Source organism: Nicotiana sylvestris, chromosome 6, assembly GCF_000393655.2.
Source record: "Nicotiana sylvestris chromosome 6, ASM39365v2, whole genome shotgun sequence".
Taxonomy (NCBI): domain Eukaryota; kingdom Viridiplantae; phylum Streptophyta; class Magnoliopsida; order Solanales; family Solanaceae; genus Nicotiana; species Nicotiana sylvestris.
Genome location: NC_091062.1, coordinates 161,935,476 through 161,947,418, shown reverse-complemented (window position 1 = coordinate 161,947,418; position 11,943 = coordinate 161,935,476). Strand labels below are relative to the sequence as shown.

Genomic DNA, 11,943 nt, shown 5'->3' with positions numbered 1-11,943 from the left:
AGAACTCACTCACGCGGTCCGCACAAAAATTAGTGTGCCCGCGTTGAGTGTTGTGCGGACCACACAAAAGCGGGCGCGGTAGGCATCGCGCGGACCGCACAAAGTGGGGCGCGGCCGCGGTGAAGGGCCCTCCCGCTGGTCCTACTTCGGAAGCTCATATCTTTTGATATACAAGGAATTTTGAGGTGATTTTAAAACGAAAGTTGTATCCCTTCGTGTCTAGTTTCCAGAAAGGTAAAGATATTGCAATTTGGACATCTGTAGCAAAAGGTATGACCAAAATACTATATCTTGTCACTACAAAGGGAGGCCTGTGCGGCCGCATGTTGCCTTTGCGCAGACCGCACTGGCTAGCGCGGACCGCGTGAGTTTTGGTGCGGCCCGCAGTAGCTGGAAACCTGAGGGGTACCTATAAATACGAGGTTTTGGGTTTTATTTAATATTTTGACCTAAAGAGCTCGGAATTTGGCGATTTTTCGAAGGTTTTTCAAGAAATTCACCGGGGTAAGTGATTTTAACTCAGATTTGGCTAAAATACATGAATCTAACACTGAATTCATCATTTAATTTGTGATTTGAGAGGGAATTTGGGAAGAAAATTGTGAAACCTTTTAAAAATGTAAAATGATGATTTAAAGGACCAAATAGTGTCGGAATTGTATAATTTTTGTATGGTTAGACTCGTGAGAGTGCGAGGTTTCTGAGAATATAAACTTTTACCAATTCCGAGATGTGGGCCCGAGGGGAATTTTGGTCATTTTCCATAATTTCGCGTATTATCTTTGAATTAAAACATAGGATCATTTGTTTGAGATGATATTTACGATATGCAAATGAATTGATTAGATTTGGGCCATTTGGAGTCGGATACTCGTGGCAAAAGCATGGGTTCTAGTTGATTTTGAGTCGGTTTGAGGTAAGTGGCTTGTCTAACCTTGTGTGGGGGACCTTTCCCCTTAGGATGTGCTATATTTGATAATTGAAATGCCCTGTACGTGAGGTGACGAGCGCGTACTTGAGCTAATTGTTGAAAAAATCCGATTTTTCCTTAAGTATTTCAATTGAGTTCTTTTCTTGTTTTATTCTACTTGTGAATTTAGCATGTTGCTAGTCTAGAAAGGCATGTTTAGTTGACTTAATTGCCTATTTGCTTAAATTGCCTAAATTGCATTATGTGAAGCATGTTAGGCTAGAAATAAATGTTTACTTGGTACGAAATTAGCGTTTAATTTAATATTCTTGTGTCGCTGCTCTGTGTTTTAAATTGGGACTACGGGTTAGATTCCCGGGAGATTCCCCCTTCACATTACTTTGGGACTACGGGTTAGATTCCCGGGAGATTCCCCCTGCACATTTACTTTGGGACTACGGGTTAGATTCCGGGGAGATCCCCCACACATATATTGAGGATACCGAGAGATCCTCGGGATACCAAGAGATCCCTAGTACATATTGAGGATACCAAGAAATCCTCGGGATACCAAGAGATCCCTGGCTTATATTGAGGATACCGAGAGATCCTCGGGATACCAAGAGATCCTTAGTACATGTCGAGGATACTAAGAGATCCTCGGGATACTTAGAGATCCCCGGTTACTTTCCTTATGGTTTGCTTTCATCATTGTTTCCGTTATTATACTATTATTATCCTGCATAGATTCTTACTGTAGGTTCTCAATTGCACTGCTTATCTTATCCTGCCATCTTTATATTTTATATAACCTCAGTAGGGCCCAGACCTTCCTCGTCACTACCCAACCGAGGTTAGGCTTGGCACTTACTGAGTACCGCTGTGGTGTACTCACGCCTCTTCTGCGCATGTTTTTCATGTGCAGATCCAGGTACCTCTACTCAGGCGCACTATCAGTGAGGCTGGAGGACTACGGAGACTTCGAGGTAGATCTGTTGCATCCGCAGACCGCTGAGTCTCCCTCTTTATTCTATCTTTAGTACTTAGTTCTCTTTCCTTCCGTTTGTTAGATATTCTGGAGTTTGGAGCCTCACTATACATTTCTATAGCCTGTGTTTTCCCGTGAGTTTCCGGGTTTTGGGATTGTTTTAGTCTTGAGATATTGAGTTGTATATGCCGAGCGGCCTTCAGTACAATTTCCTTTTTAGATAATTAAATATGGTACTATATTTTTCTGTAATTATTATGTTTCTGCAAGTGTTAGGCTTACCTGGTCACGGAGAATAGGTGCCGTCATGACATATTCACGGTTGGTGAACTAGGGTCATGACAAATATGTAGATAAAAGCGCCGCAATATGCATATGTAAATACAGCTGTTTAATTTGCTTATTGTGGCGGTTTGTAACCGCCGTAATTGCTGTCCCTTTCAGATTTTGGCCATATTATACTGCCATAATTGTAATATTTTTAATGTTAATTTTTCAATTCCAATCCTTTATCCTTTCTACTGCACAAAATCCATCATAATATGTTATCAAGCACCCATCATAATAATTAACATAAATTATAGTAGAGAATTAGATAAGCAAAATATTCATCATGTTAAAACATACCCAAAATCCACATCATCCAAGATTCAAGTGTAAGGTGCAGAGAGTTAGAGTTACTCAATAGTTACAACACAAAAAAATATAGTTCATCCTAACAATGATTACTAATTGTTGTTTGCTCTATTTTCATAGTTACTTTTGTGAAAGGATCTTCTAGGCCCAGTTGGTGACGGAATGCCATCTCCAATGCCATCTCCAACACCACCTCCTAGATTGGGTGCCTGCATAAAGCGGAATGAGTACAATGGATTCATATAACCAATTCCAACTACATTCATATAACCAACTCCAATTAATTTGGATTGATTGATATATGACAGACAGATGATCAACGGACGCCAAGCAATAAAGGAAGAATGGTAGAGTGCAAGATGCAGGCAAGCCTTAAATAGATAAAGGGACAAAAGAGGAAGATTCTTCATTGCTTTGACACTAATCATAAGCTTGTTCTCAAGAGAAGCAAAGCATATTATCCAACATAGATGAAGAAAAGTTATGATCCATCACCTACTTAAGGAGTTTATTCTACTCAAGATAGTAGAAGATGCATGGAAATACACATAGCTGACAGTACAAACATGGCAAATAATGGTACAGATTCTAACTGCCAGATGCTTTCAAGAACATATAGATAATGTGGTTGCATAACAAGCCAAAACTTATGGATATATATACGAGTATAAAGGTAAAGAAACTTGCTACCAAAGCATTGTAACCTCAGCTGAAGTCTCATTTGTGTTATAAAATATGACTGGAATCTCCCTTAAGTTTCACCAATCCTAAGAGTAGCTTTATTAATGGCTAGATCCTTCTCTTCTATGCAATTAATTAAGATATTTTCTCTAATTTTCTGGTTATCCAAATGGAATTCAGAAGAATAAGGGAATCTATACTGCTCACCAGTCTATAAGCAAATATATTAAACTTTGGATGAGAGGGTAGTTCTCAAAGCAATTCCAATTAAAGTGGAATTCTGCTCAATTTGCATATATATATATATATATATATATATATATATATATATATATATATATATATATATATTAAGATAAATTTGGAAAATTTAAGAAATAATATTGCTATCCACGTGATTAACGAGGTCTTAGCACTAGCAAACTCTGATACAACAAATGTAGACTTAATTCAGGTTTATATGAGTTATATATACAGATGTGTCAATATTACACATAGCAGCAACAAGTGCAAATGAAGCAGCTATGTTAGGTAACTAACACAACAAAATAATGCAGCTGCAAACTCGAAACAAATATTGAGGAGACTTGGATGATTGAAGAGATTGATCAGTGGAGTTTTCTTGATAGACCAAGAAAAAATAAAGAGAAGACTTACCTGTAAAGGAGTCGGAAATAAGTGAGCAAACTCCTCGAGGATATTTCCTATTTTCATTTGAAATAAGCTTGTTAGCGCATTTAATTGTGATCTCATATTTTGCCATCTCTTGTACCCATTGTGGAGGTGGAGCACTAGTGCTAGTTGCGCCCATATAAGAATAACCACCTCGTCTTGATGTTTGCTTGTGTTGCGGAAGCCAAATGTATATAGTGTGAATGAGTCACAACTACTATACCAAAAATTATGGCAGCCACCAAATAATAAATAAGACAATAAAGCAACAATAAAAGGAACACTAGAATTTACGAGGTTCGGCCAATTTTGCCTACTTCCTCGGACACAACAAATATTTTATTCCACTATAAAATTCAAGTGAAATAATACTAAAGAGAGAATATACAAATGTCTTAAGAAGATAAGAAGGCAAATGAAAGGTGTGTCTAAATCCTAAACATTAGGCCTCCTTTTATAAGGGAAAAATCCCAACAATTTTTCTCCCCAACCGATGTGGGAGTTTGACAACTTCAACAAATCTCCACCTTGGCAAAATTCCACATCTTCAATTTTCTCTTAATAACAAATTTTGGTTGTGTCTTAATCTTCAATCTTCAGTGTTCAACAATGTTGATCAAATCCAAACAATGTTGAAACTTGACCGCAGTCACCACTTTTGTCAGCATATCAGTAGGATTCTCTGTAGTATGAATTTTCTTCACCGTGACTCCACCTTCTTCTATGATTTCTCGTACGAAATGATACCGAACATCAATGTGCTTTGTCCTTGCATGATAAACTTGGTTCTTCTCTAATTGAATAGCACTTTGACTATCACAAAAAATTGTGATATCTTTTTGTTCAACACCAAGCTCCTTTAGCAATCCTTGAAGCCAAATTGCTTCCTTCACAACCTCTGTAATAGCCATATACTCTGCCTCTGTTGTAGACAAAGCAACTGTTGACTGTAAAGTAGACTTCCAACTAACTGGTGCCTTTGCAAAAGTAAACACATAACCAGTAGTTGATCTTCGTTTGTCCAGATCACCCGCAAAATCTGAGTCACAATATCCAACTACAGACTGATTGTCTTCCTGCTTAAAAACTAACCCAACATCTACAGTATTATGAATATACCGTAGAATCCACTTCACAGCCTGCCAATGCTCCTTTCCGGGATTATGCATATATCTGCTAATAACTCCAACAGCTTGTGAAATATCAGGTCTCGTACAGACCATTGCATACATCAAGCTACCAACAGCATTTGCGTATGGTACCTTTGATATATATTCTCGTTCTGCTTCATCTTTTGGCGACATAGTAGTACTTAGCTTAAAATGGGGAGCAAGTGGAGTACTAACTGGCTTAGTCTTCTCATCTATACCAAAACGTTGTAGTACTCTTTTCAAATATTCTTTCTGAGATAAACAGAGTTTCTTTGAACGTCTATCTCTTATTATCTCCATGCCAAGAATTTTCTTTGCCTCACCCAGATCCTTCATCTCGAACTCCTTCTTCAGTTGAATCTTCAACTTATCAATTTCTTCCGAATTCTTGGAAGCTATCAACATATCATCAACATATAGGAGAAGATATACAAAGGAACCATCTTTAAGCTTGTGCAAATACACACAATGATCGTATTTGCTTCTCTTGTACCCTTGCCGCAACATAAACTCGTCAAATCGCTTGTACCATTGTCTAGAAGATTGTTTCAATCCGTACAACGATTTTTCAAGTTTGCACACCATATTTTCTTTTCCAACAACTTTGAATCCTTCTGGCTGAGTCATGTAGATTTCCTCCTCCAAGTTTCCATGTAAAAATGCAGTTTTTACATCCATCTGAACTAGTTCCAAATCCAATTGTGTTACTAAAGCCAACATAATTCTAATGGAGAAATATTTTACAACTGGAGAAAATACTTCATTGTAATCAATTCCCTCCTTTTGAACATATCCTTTGGCCACCAATCTTGCTTTGTAGCGAACATCTACTTGGTTAGGAAATCTTTCCTTCTTTGAAAATACTCATTTGCACCCAATTGCTTTCTTTCCCTTCGGGAGATTGACCAATCTCCATGTATGATTCTGATGAAGGGACTGTATTTCATCATTCATGGCAATCCTCTACTTATCTTCTTTTGAACTTTGGACTGCGTCTTTATAAGTGGTAGGAACATCATCAGCTACAACTGAGGTTGCACAAGCAACCGTCTCTGTGAGACGAACATGTTTCGTTATTGTCCTTTTTGGCCTGCTGTTTGTTATTGATTCAAGTTGTTGTTGAGGTTCCTGAGTTGGAATCTCCTCTACTAGCTCTCCTTCTAGAGGATAATCTTTATTTGTTTCCTCCTCTGCTTCTTGTGTAGGAAAAATAAATTTTCCCTCAAACTCCACCTGCTTAGAAGGATCTTCATTTTGTTTGGTATCTTCTGTTACCTTATTTACCATAGAAGATTCATCAAAGGTAACATCCCTGCTGAATATTACTTTCTTTGTCATAGGACACCATAAATGATATCCTTTGACTCCAGAAGTAATTCCCATAAAAATAGCCTTCTTTGCCCTTGGATCCAATTTTGACTGTGTCACATGATAATATGCAGTTGAGCCAAACACGTGCAAAGAGTCATAACCTACAGCAGGCTTTCCATGCAATTTTTCAAATGGTGTGTTGCCATCAATAGCAGCATATGGTAGACGATTAATGAGGTGGCATGCATATGTAATTGCCTCAGCCCAAAAATTTTTGCCCAAGCCAGCATTGGACAACATACACCGTACCTTAACCAGCAAGGTCCGGTTCATACGTTCTGCCACTCCATTCTGTTGTGGTGTATGTCTAACAGTGAAGTGTCTGACGATGCCATCATTTTCACAAACCTTATTGAAATGATCATTTTTGTATTCACCTCCATTATCTGTGTGAATACACTTGATCCTCCTACCTGTTTGATTCTCCACCATTCTCTTCCATTTCAGAAAAATTCTCAGCACTTCATCTTTGCTTTTCATTGTATACACACACACACTCTTCGGAAAAAATCATCAACAAAGGTTACAAAATAGTACTTCCCACCCAATGAAGGTGTTTTGGAAGAACCCCAAACATCAGAGTGTACATAATTAAAAATGCCTTTAGTATTATGGATCGTTGTACCATATTTAACCCTTGTCTGTTTTCCTTTGACACAATGCTCGCAAAACTTTAAGTTGCAAGCCTTTACTCCTTTTAACAATCCTTGATTTGATAAAGTTTTCAAGGATTTTCCTCCAGCATGTCCCAAGCGCATGTGCCATAGCCTGGTTGCTTCTGCCTATTTTTTATCACTGGATGTTACTGCCGTTGTCCCAATAACTGTACTACCGCGATAACGGTACATGTTATTGTTCTTCCGATTGGCCTTCATTACCACTAGTGCACCGGAGCATACTCTCATCACTCCATTTTCTGCAATGATTTTGAACCCTTTTGATTCTAGGGCTCCCATAGAGATGAGATTCTTCTTCAAATCCGATACATATCAAACATCTATTAATGTTCTAATCATTCCATCATGGTTCCTTAATTGTATTGAACCAATGCCATATGAGTTAAGAGGGCCATTATCCGCTGTGTGGATGAATCCATATTCTCCTTCTTGAAATTCCACGAACCAGTCCCTATTGGGACATATATGATAGCTACAAGACGAGTCCATCAACCATATGTCTGATGATGTTGATGACTCTGTTGTAACTAATGAGAAGTTTGAATCATCACAATCAGCTACATTTGAATCCATAATGGCCTTTCCATTATTATGTTTGGCCTTATTCTTCAACTTCGGACAGTCTTTCTTCCAATGCCCCTTTTCTCGACAAAAGGCACATTCATCTTTGCTGGGTTTAGATCATGACTTGGATCTTCCCTTCTTTGTCCTCATTTGATTTTGAGGACGACCCCTCACAATCAGTGTTTCTCCTTCTCCGCCCTTTTGTTTTTCTCCCTTTCTTTGTTCATAGCTATACAAAGCTGAACAAACTTCTCTGAGAGAAATTTCGTCGTTCCCATGGAGTAGAGTAGTTTCAAGGTGCTCGTACTCATCATGAAGTGACCCCAATAACATCAAGGCCAAATCACCATCATCAAAAGTTGCATCCATATTTTGCGAATTTGTGACCAACTTATTGAAACTGGTGATATGTTTGTTCATTGTGGTACCAAGAACATAGGTGAAGCGAAACAGTCTCTTCTTCATGTACAATTTATTTTGACTGTTTTTCTTCAAAAACTTATCCTCCAGTGCTTTCCATAATTTACTTGCAGAAGTTTCCTTTGTGTATGGATATTTCTGCTCTCTAGCAAGGTAGGATAGAATGGTACTACAAGCAACATGGTTGATAATTCTCCAATCTTCTTCTCCAATAACATCTGGTCTTTTTTCTTCAATGGCAAGATCTAGCCCTTGTTGAAAAAGGACATCTAGAACCTCGCCTTGCCACATCCCAAAATGTCCTGATCCGTCAAAAATTTCTACCGTAAATTTTGCATTTGACACAATTCTTGTCATAAGCGAAGATGCCAATGATAACGTATTGTTGACACTTGATGTAGATTCTTCTTATTTATTATCTCCCATCTTTGACACAAATATTATTTAATAGCTGACGACACAAATCAAGATTATTTCCTTTCTGGTGTGGAAGATCAGACTAAGCTGCAACCATAGAGCATACTAAGACAAAACATTGACACAGTTACCAAGATAAATCTTTTCTGATGTGGAAGATCAGACTATGCTGCAACCACAGAGCATACTTAGACAGTACCTTGGCTCTGATACCAATTGTAGCGGAAGCCAAATGTATATAGTGTGAATGCGTCACAACTAATATACCAAAAATTATGGCGGCCACCAAATAATAAATAAGATAATAAAGCAACAATAAAAGGAATACTAGAATTTACGAGGTTCGGCCAATTTTGCCTACTTCCTCGGACACAACAAATATTTTATTCCACTCCAAAATACAAGTGAAATAATACTAAAGAGAGAAGATACAAATGCCTTAAGGAGATAAGAAGGCAAATGAAAGGTGTGTCTAAATCCTAAACATTAGGCCTCCTTTTATAAGGGAAAAATCCCAACAATTTTTCTCCCCAACCGATGTGGGAGTTTGACAACTTCAACAGCTTGAATACTACAGTTGGAACTACACCCATGCCTAAGCCTCGAACATGGCCAGGGTGCTCGGGACCGAAGACTACACTAAGCACGTCATTCGGTGAAATTTCTGCCCGAGTTTCTGGTCTTTGTCTTCGAATTTCTTCAATTCTTTCCTACACGAGAGACAAAATATAATTACAAAAGCTAAAGATCGAGTCAACGGGTAGATTCTGAAGTGCTGGAAGTTCTTGTATCAACAATAACTTCATTTATTTCAATCAAAGAGATAGTGTTACCATCTGCAAATTCCACAAACCATTTCTAACATAGTTTCGATGATTTTTATAGGGTTAAAGTTACTAAATTATTTTTTGTAACGCAAAATTATCTTATTTTGCTCAGATTCATATTTAGCCTGTTTTATACTGATACTATTGCTTATATTTTGTGACGCATTTCTAGTAGCATTTTTTAATTGATTCTGCAGCATAAGATACTTCCAACTTTGATAACAGACCAAACATATGTATTTCACAAAGATCTAGAATTGAGATTTTAGGAGTTAAAAAATTGTTATCTAGATGAATATGTTCATGTATCAAAAAGAAGCAGAAAGAGAACAATCGTTATGTTTTACTGATATGTTAAGTCGATAATATAGCAATTACATTTGGAAATTGAACACTGAAGATATCAGATTTTGTTACCCGATATTGCTGACCTAAAACATCAGAAGGAAAATTGGGATTAAATGTAAAGTACCAAACAAAAGAATCCATAGTTCAGTGATTTAATTTCATATAACCTTGTAGATTGAGAGACCTACATTTCAAATCCCAAATTCTATGTAACCCGGAGAAGATGTTTCATCCTTTTTTTATTAAGCACTATCAGAGCAGCATTAAATAGATGAAACTATCAATTACAGAAGCAGCATATGAATGATTTGTGAATAAATGTGTAAATAAAGAAAAGAAAGAAGTAAATACATCAGGCTCATAGAGAGGCTTGCACTGCATTAGCTGAGAAATGATCAGAATATGGAATGCCATTCCAATTCCCATTTTCCCACTAACAAGAAAGTAAAAGAAGAAAGCAGAAAATAGTGATAGACACTTACCCCAATCTCCCTAGCTTGATCATTCATATAACTTCCATCTTTCCTCTTATGAGTCTCAGTCCACATTTTGCCGCGATCAAGTTCTTTTCTCTGTTTCTTCTAAAAGTTTTAAAAAGTAAAATTAAACTAAATAACTCTTGTCACATTAAAACGACAGTAAGTACGTCGTATTAAACTACCATCAAAGCCCTTCTTCTAGCCAAACTCATAGCACCACTAGTATGGGGAAGTGTTTGTTGTCCTCGAATCTGTTGATTTCTCAAGCAAAGCGCCTACGAGTCAAAAAGGGAAAAAAAGAAGTCACATCAGTGGTAGAGAAGAAGCAGTAGAGACAAGTAGTGAAACAAGAAGAAGAGGAAGAACAACAACCACCTTTGTTTCCTCTTTAAAACGTAGTTAACAAACAATGCTCATTGGTCCATGGGAATGCCTTCTGGAACATTCTTGATGATATCCTCTTTACTCAACAATGGATCCTCAGCCTCATGATATAGTTTAAGCCTGAATTCCTTCCACTTTTTGTTAAGTGAATTGTTAGTCCAACCTTTTACCTTTTGTGGATCACTCATAAAGGAAAACTGAGACTTCACAAAAATAATATATATTAGTTTAATGCTGACAGAACTATAACATACAAACTAAGCAAAAGAATTAAAAGGCATTACCATTACGAAATCATTAAAAGCACGGTTCACAAAAGGTTTAGGCATGGATGCCCAACTCTCGAAACCAATAGGAAAGTATTGAGGATTTGTAGCAAGCTGCCCCAAAAATCCTGCAAGAAGGCCGGTTGATTTTCCAATAGGTTGAGCAAACTCATCACATTCTACAATTATACGCGATCCATTCTCCAAGTTATGGACATCCTGAACCTTCAACCTAATAGATTTTATCACTTGACGTTCATCTGCAACAAAATAAAGAACATATAAAAATATTAATCGAGGAAAACAAAATCATTTATAATTTATATGTACCTATAACATCGACAACCCAATCACGAGACTCCGAGTCATCAGTAACTCGTCTATGTGTAGTTGGTTGTGAAGAGACTCCATTAGATGATGAAGATGGAATGTCATTCTGTGACAAGACTCTATTAGTTGATAAAGATGGAATACCATTCTGTGACGAGACTCTATTAGTTGATGAAACTGGAATGCCATTCTATGACGAGACTCTGTTAGTGGATGTATCCTCTCGATAGGATATATCCACCAACACTGTTGAGGTCCCCCAAGTTTTGCCTCACCAGCTAGATGACAAGATAAATGAACCATGATTGTAAAGAATGTAGGAGGTAATAACATTTTTAGGTGATTCATGGTGATAAAATACCGAGATTGGAGCCTGTCAAGGTCTAAGGGACTTAAGCTTTTGGTACAGAGTTGACGGAAGAACGAACTCAACTCTATTAATATTGCAGTCACTTTGTCTGGTAAAACATTACGTATGGCAATTGGTAACAAGTGCTGCATGAGAATGTGAAAATCATGACTCTTCATTGATTTGAGATTTTGTTGTTTCAAGTCGACACATCTTGAAATGTTGCTAGCGTATCTATCGGGCATTTTGACATTTTTTAAAGTCCGCAAAAATATGTCTTTCTTAAATTCACTTTTCTTTGAATTTAAAAGAGTGAACAAGGCTGGACGATAGCTTCCACTCTCATCTGCCCAAAGTTCCTTTCTTATACCCATTTCTCTAAGATCATTCCAAGTTTTAAGATTGTCTTTTGATTTTTAAGTATCATTGAGCAAAGTATATATCACATTCTCACACATATTCTTCTCAATGTG

The 11,943-nt window shown here is 37.3% G+C and overlaps 1 long non-coding RNA gene across 1 annotated transcript; it reads right to left on the bottom strand.

Annotated features, from left to right (window-relative positions):
• Positions 1 to 10,990: 10,990 nt before the first annotated feature.
• LOC104228534 (uncharacterized) lies at positions 10,991 to 11,230 on the bottom strand. Its single transcript, XR_711361.2, has 2 exons — positions 11,122 to 11,230; positions 10,991 to 11,051 (listed from the first exon to the last, which is right to left on the bottom strand). It is a non-coding gene; the product is annotated as an uncharacterized lncRNA (long non-coding RNA).
• Between the last annotated feature and the right edge of the window lie 713 nt (positions 11,231 to 11,943).